The 6,000-nt window shown below is 34.4% G+C and overlaps 1 protein-coding gene across 6 annotated transcripts in view; it reads right to left on the reverse strand.

Moving 5' to 3' along the window:
• PRCP (prolylcarboxypeptidase) overlaps nucleotides 1–6,000 on the reverse strand; it is a 58,647-nt gene that overhangs the window by 1,498 nt on the left and 51,149 nt on the right. The window lies entirely within an intron of this gene.

Genomic DNA, 6,000 nt, shown 5'->3' on the forward strand with positions numbered 1-6,000 from the left:
TTTAAAATGTACAGTTCAATGGTTTTTAGTATAGTCAGAGTTTTACAACCATCACCACAATTTTAGAACATTTTCATCATCCCCAAAAGAAACCCATACTCACTGGCAGTCCGTAATTCCCATTTCCCTACCCCAACCTCGCTCACTCTCAGCCACAAGCAACCACTTCAGCACATTTCAGATGTGCTGAAGTGGTTCAAACTACTTTTTATCTCAACCACAGATTTGCCTTTTCTGGACATATCATATAAATGAAATCATACAATAGGGGTCTTTTATGATTGGCTTCTTTCACTTTTAGCATAATGTTTTCAGGTTTAATCCATAGTGTAACATAACAGTATATTGCTCCTTTTTATTGCCAAATAATATTCTATATTATTGCCAAATAATATTCTATATTGTATGAATATGCTATGTTTTATTTATTCATTCATTAGATGTATATTTGTGTTGTTTCAATTTTCTGGCCATTATGAATATTGCTCCTATAACATTCATGTACAAGTTTTTGCATGAATGAATGTTCTCATTTCTCTTGGGTATATAACAAACTGTTTTACAAAGTGGCTGCACCATTTCACATTTCCCTCTAGCAAAATATGAAGGTTCTAATTTCTCTATATCCTTATCAACCCTTATTAAATTTTTACATCTTTTTTTTTTAATTTAAGTATAGTTGGTATATTATATTAGTTATATTAGTTTCAGGTGTACATTTCTATATAGTGATTCAATAATTTATACCTTATAATGATAACCCCATTAATTCTAGCAATCATTTCTCACGGTGCAAACTCATCACAATATTATTGACATCTCCTTTCACCTTTTCCACCCATCTTTCCCATCCTCTGATTTATAGCCATTCTGTGTGGGTGTCAAATGAATTTTACTGTGGTTTTGATTTGCATTTCCCAAGTGACCGATGGTATTGAGCATTTTTTCATGTACTGATTGGACATCTATATATCTTCTTTGAAAACATATTTATTAAGATCCTTGCCTATTTTTAAGTTGAGTTATCAATTAAATCATTTGATCCATTTTGAATTAATTTTTTGTATGGTATGAAATAGGAATCTAATGTCATTTTTTGCATGTGATTATCCAGTTTTCCCCAGCATTATTTCTTGGGGGAGGGGGGGCGGAACTATTCTTTCCCCCAATGAATTGTCTGAAAATCAATTGACCAAACATATAAAAGTTGACTTCTGAACTGTCAATTCTCTTCCACTGATCTATATACCTACCTTTATGTCAGTATCACACTGTATTGATCACGGTAGCTTTATAACAAGTTTGAAACCAGGAAGTATGAGTTCAAAACCAGGAAGTATGAGTTCTTCAAATATGTTCTTCCTTTTCAAGACAGTTTTGGTTATTCTGAGTCCCTTGCATTTTTATATAAAATTTTTAAAGTTTATTTTATTATTAGTTTTAAGTATACAGTACATTGATTAGACATTTGTACAGTTTACAAAATGATCCCCCTAATTGCTCTTTCTCTCCTCCGGCTCTCCACCTAGCTATTACATTAATGCTAACTGCATTCCCTACACCATGCTCCTCATCCCCATGACCATCTATCAGCTACCATTTTTATATAAATTTTAAGATAAGCTTGTCAATTTCTATAAAAGAGCCAGCTAGGATTTTGACAAAGATTGCACTGAATCTGTATAATGATTTATGGAGTACTGACATCTTAACAATATCACCCCTTCCACAAGTACATGAGATGTCTTTCCATTTATTCAAATCTTTAATTTCTTCCAATAATGTTTTGTAGTTTTCAATGTATATGTCTTATACTTCTTTTGTTAACCTAATTCCTGAGTATTTTATTCTTGATGCTATTACAAATCAAATTGTTCTCTGGTATTATTAACTCCACACATGCATAAGCTGGTTAAGAGTTTACAAAGTCTTGCATATTTGACCACTGCAACAACCCCGTGAGGTAAGTTAAATTACAATTCTTAAGGGTTGCTCAAATCATTCAGCTAGAATGCCAAATCTGAGATACAAACTCAGGTCTTATAACGCTAGTCCAATGCTCAATTTTACACATTGCGTTTCGTGGACATAAGATTGCTTTTGGAAACCAACAGCACATACCCTCTTGACTTGTGTGGTGCAGAGTAAGAAGAGCATGAGCTTTGGGATCAGACAGACACACCTGGGTTCCTGTCCCAGGTCTGTCTCTTCCTAATTTCATGGAAGCTTAGATTCCTGAGGATAAAATAGGGACTGAAATATCTGGTCTCAAATATCAAATACTTGGCCTATGACAGGTATTAGATAACTTTCTCTTTGTATGGCACCTCTTGGTATACCTTTATATATATCTTGAAATCACTTACAGAGCATTTTTATGTGTTCTTACATTTGTTAATGCACATTCCATTTCACTGACATTGTTACAAAGCTTGAAACAACAAATCTTCAAGGTCACATTATCAGATATATGAAATTATTTACATAATTTGCATAATCATTAACCCATTTCCTGTTTAGAAATTAAATGCAGATCCCTGCAGTGTTACTTTTACATAAACATACCCTTTGAGGCTGAAGCAAATCTGACTGGTCTTCAATGTGGAAATAAAATATAAAAACTGTTCTTGGAGTTATTTCTAAACAGAACTTCTCTCTAACCCTAATGTACAGAAATGTATACATAAATCGGATTCATCAAATGAATCTTCGGCTAACAACTAACTGTTCAAGAACAATGTTAACATCACATGTTAGGAATGCTACGTTTTCTAGGATTTGACATTTTTAGCGATTGAGAATTACTATATTTTGTAAATGGAAATACCACTACTAAAACCAGAATGCTATAAAAAGAATGATGTCATTTATTTCCAAAGACTATTAATATACTAGAGTGATGTGAAAATAGTAATAAAAGAGAGAGACTGTGTGGCAAACTTTGGGGATAAGGTTAGGACTGTAATCTGTGAGTTATCTCGGGGTAAATGCTGCAGCCGCAAGTGCTGCTGGCGAGTATTCTCAGAGCAAATAGAAAATGGGTTAAAAAACTTCATCTATGAGTTTAATCTATACAGATGACTATCAAATAATGTCTATAGCCAGGATCTTCCCTTTAAACTTCAGAACCAAAATTCAACAGTCTATTTTTACATTTTTACAAAACTTCTCAAACTTACCTGGTCCAAAAGAGAATACTTGATTCTCCCCAACTGCCAATCTGCCCCTCCCCTATATCTTCCCAATCTCTGTTAATGGCAACCTAATCCTAGTCGCTCAGGCCAAAAAGTCTGGTGTCACTCTTCAATCTTCTCTGTCTCACACAATCTGTCAACAAATCCTGTCAGCCATATATAGAAATATATCCAGAATTTGAACACTGCTCACCACATCCATTGCCACTACTCTGGTCTAAGTCACCATTATCACTAGCCTGAATACCCTTTTACTGATCTTGCTTCTATTCTTGTCCCCCTGCTATAGATAAAGCAGCACTCTGATTCTATTAAAATCTGAATCAAAACACTCCAAGTTTCTCCACTTCATTCAGAGTATAAACCAAAGTCCTTACTACATCCTACAAGTCTCTGCATGGTCTGGACCCTCTGCTGCCTCTCTGATTTCAACTCTTCTACTCTCTCCCTCATTAACTCTACTTCAACCACACTGACCTCCTTAGTGGACCTGGAGAATATGCTTGGGACATTTACCTCTCAAAGCCCTTCTTGCTTTCTCCTTTGTTTGGGGTTTTCTTACCCCACCAAACTCATGGCTAGCTAGCTCCTTCCTCCAGATCATTTTCCAAAAGACCCTTTGGTCTTCCTTAGTCACTCTCATCTAAAATTTCAAACCCTGCCTCCATCCAATATTTCATAGCCCTGTTTTTTTCCTTAGCACTTATCTCCTAATGTCTTTATAGGTATTATCTTGTTTATTATGTTCTCTCAAACTAGAACTCCCCAAGGGCAGGGATTTTTGTCTGTTTTGTTTATTACCATAACTTCAGTACCTGGCACATGGTAGGAGCCACATAAATATTTACTGAATGAGTGAAAAAAAGAATGTAAATATCTAGTTGTCTTTGGCCTTATATCAGATGCTTTACCTAAAAGAGATCTATTAAATACATGTACACAAGTTTAAGAACATGTAAATCGCTTCAGTACTTTTTACATGAGAAGGAGTTGATATAAATGATTAATTTAAATATATAGAAACTGACTTCAAATGTGTATAATAGTGACAAGAACTAAGCAGATCTAAGTTTTATACCCTTACTAGCCACGTGACTTTGGGTAAGTCACCTGACCTCTCTGACCCTCAATTCCCACATTTACTATCTCCTCAAAATTTTTAAAGATAATGCCCCTCTCTCACAAATATATTGTGAAGTCCGAGTTACATAATATATGTAGAAGTAAGGTATAAACTATAAAATATTTATAACTATCATATTCTGTAAACATGTTAATACTTCTGAGAAGTAAATGAATCATGAAAAGGGATGTGAAAGCATTTCTCATAAAAATGAGGTCAGAAAACTAATGTAATCATTTTTTCTAGGCAAATGTACAAATTAAATGAGAAAATATACATTTAGGTACATTAAATATATGTATATTTGAAACACAAGTTTAAATTCCCACCAGAGTCTCACATTTTTCTTTAAAAAAAAAAAAATCGGTTACAACTTAACATTATTCTTGAAAAAATAATGTACTTTTTTGGTTTTATTAAAAACAAAAGAGAAAACTCACAATACAAATTATAATCCTTAGTTTTCAACTACCAGATAAATTTTTAAAGTAAACTATACAAGGGGTTAGATTCTCTTAGGTAAACAGATAGCCTTTATCATTATTCCAATTTGACAGGACCTACCCAGATAGGAAACTCACCATTATTTGCAAAACAAAAAAGCCATCCTAACAGCCACATAATAAGCAAACTGCATTTGATTTAAAAGGTCATCTGAATCAGCCTAGTGACTTAGCAACAGTGTTTGGAGTTGCTGAGAGACCTAAGATGCACATGGACTTGAATTTCTTGGTCCTAGACATGTGAAAGCTAAACCAGTCACTAGGAAATTTACAAACAAACAAACAAACAAGCAAAAAGCCATAATAATGGCTTTCATGAAAGTATCTAGATGCCTGGATAAAAATCCCAACAGTGAGCCTCACTTAATTGCTGGCAATGATGTTAAACTAACCAGCTTCTCAGGAATTCCCTTTTGGAGTTATATTTAAATAACTGAGAATGACCATTTACGGTAAGATAATTTCTTACCCCAAAACTGGGGTTGAGGAAAAAAAAATAATCATTCCAACAAAACCACTGTGGAATTAAAAAACAAAAACAAAAACAAAAACAAAAAACAGCTGAAATGGAACTATTAATAGCTACCATTTATTAAGTCCTCATTCATTCAACAAATGTTTACTAAGTGCCCACTACATGCCAGGCACTGACTGGGCACAGGGGATTCAGCAGTGAACAGACAAAATCTCTGCCTTCACAGTGCTCACTTCCATAATAGTCTATCTACTTCCTGAAATAACTGTTGGACAGTCATTATTTCTAACTTATATAAACTGGCAATCTGCCTGAGGCCATGCAGCTAACTTGGTGAAGAAGCAGAACAGCACCCAGGTCTCCATGACTTCAAAGCCCAAGCTCTTAACTGGCAAATCTCAAATCCAACAATTACAGACTGAATTTTCCAATCAGAAAAGCAGTCACACTTGGATTTGTGTGAGGCAACCGAAGGAGAGAAGCATGAACATAAAGATATTTTCACATTGTTCTTAGACATTTTCTTACTCATCAGCCAGAAATGTTTTCTAGCTGGTAGTCACCAAAGTATATAAAACAGAGACACCTGAGGCCACTCCTTTACTTTGGAAATGTGCTTTCTTCGGAAAAGCAGGAGAATTTTGAATTTCTAAATAACTTAAAATTTTTTACATTGGATTTTTCACACCTAGCAGCATACGGAAA

Source organism: Pteropus vampyrus, unplaced genomic scaffold, assembly GCF_000151845.1.
Source record: "Pteropus vampyrus isolate Shadow unplaced genomic scaffold, Pvam_2.0 Scaffold218, whole genome shotgun sequence".
NCBI classification, from domain to species: Eukaryota; Metazoa; Chordata; class Mammalia; order Chiroptera; family Pteropodidae; genus Pteropus; species Pteropus vampyrus.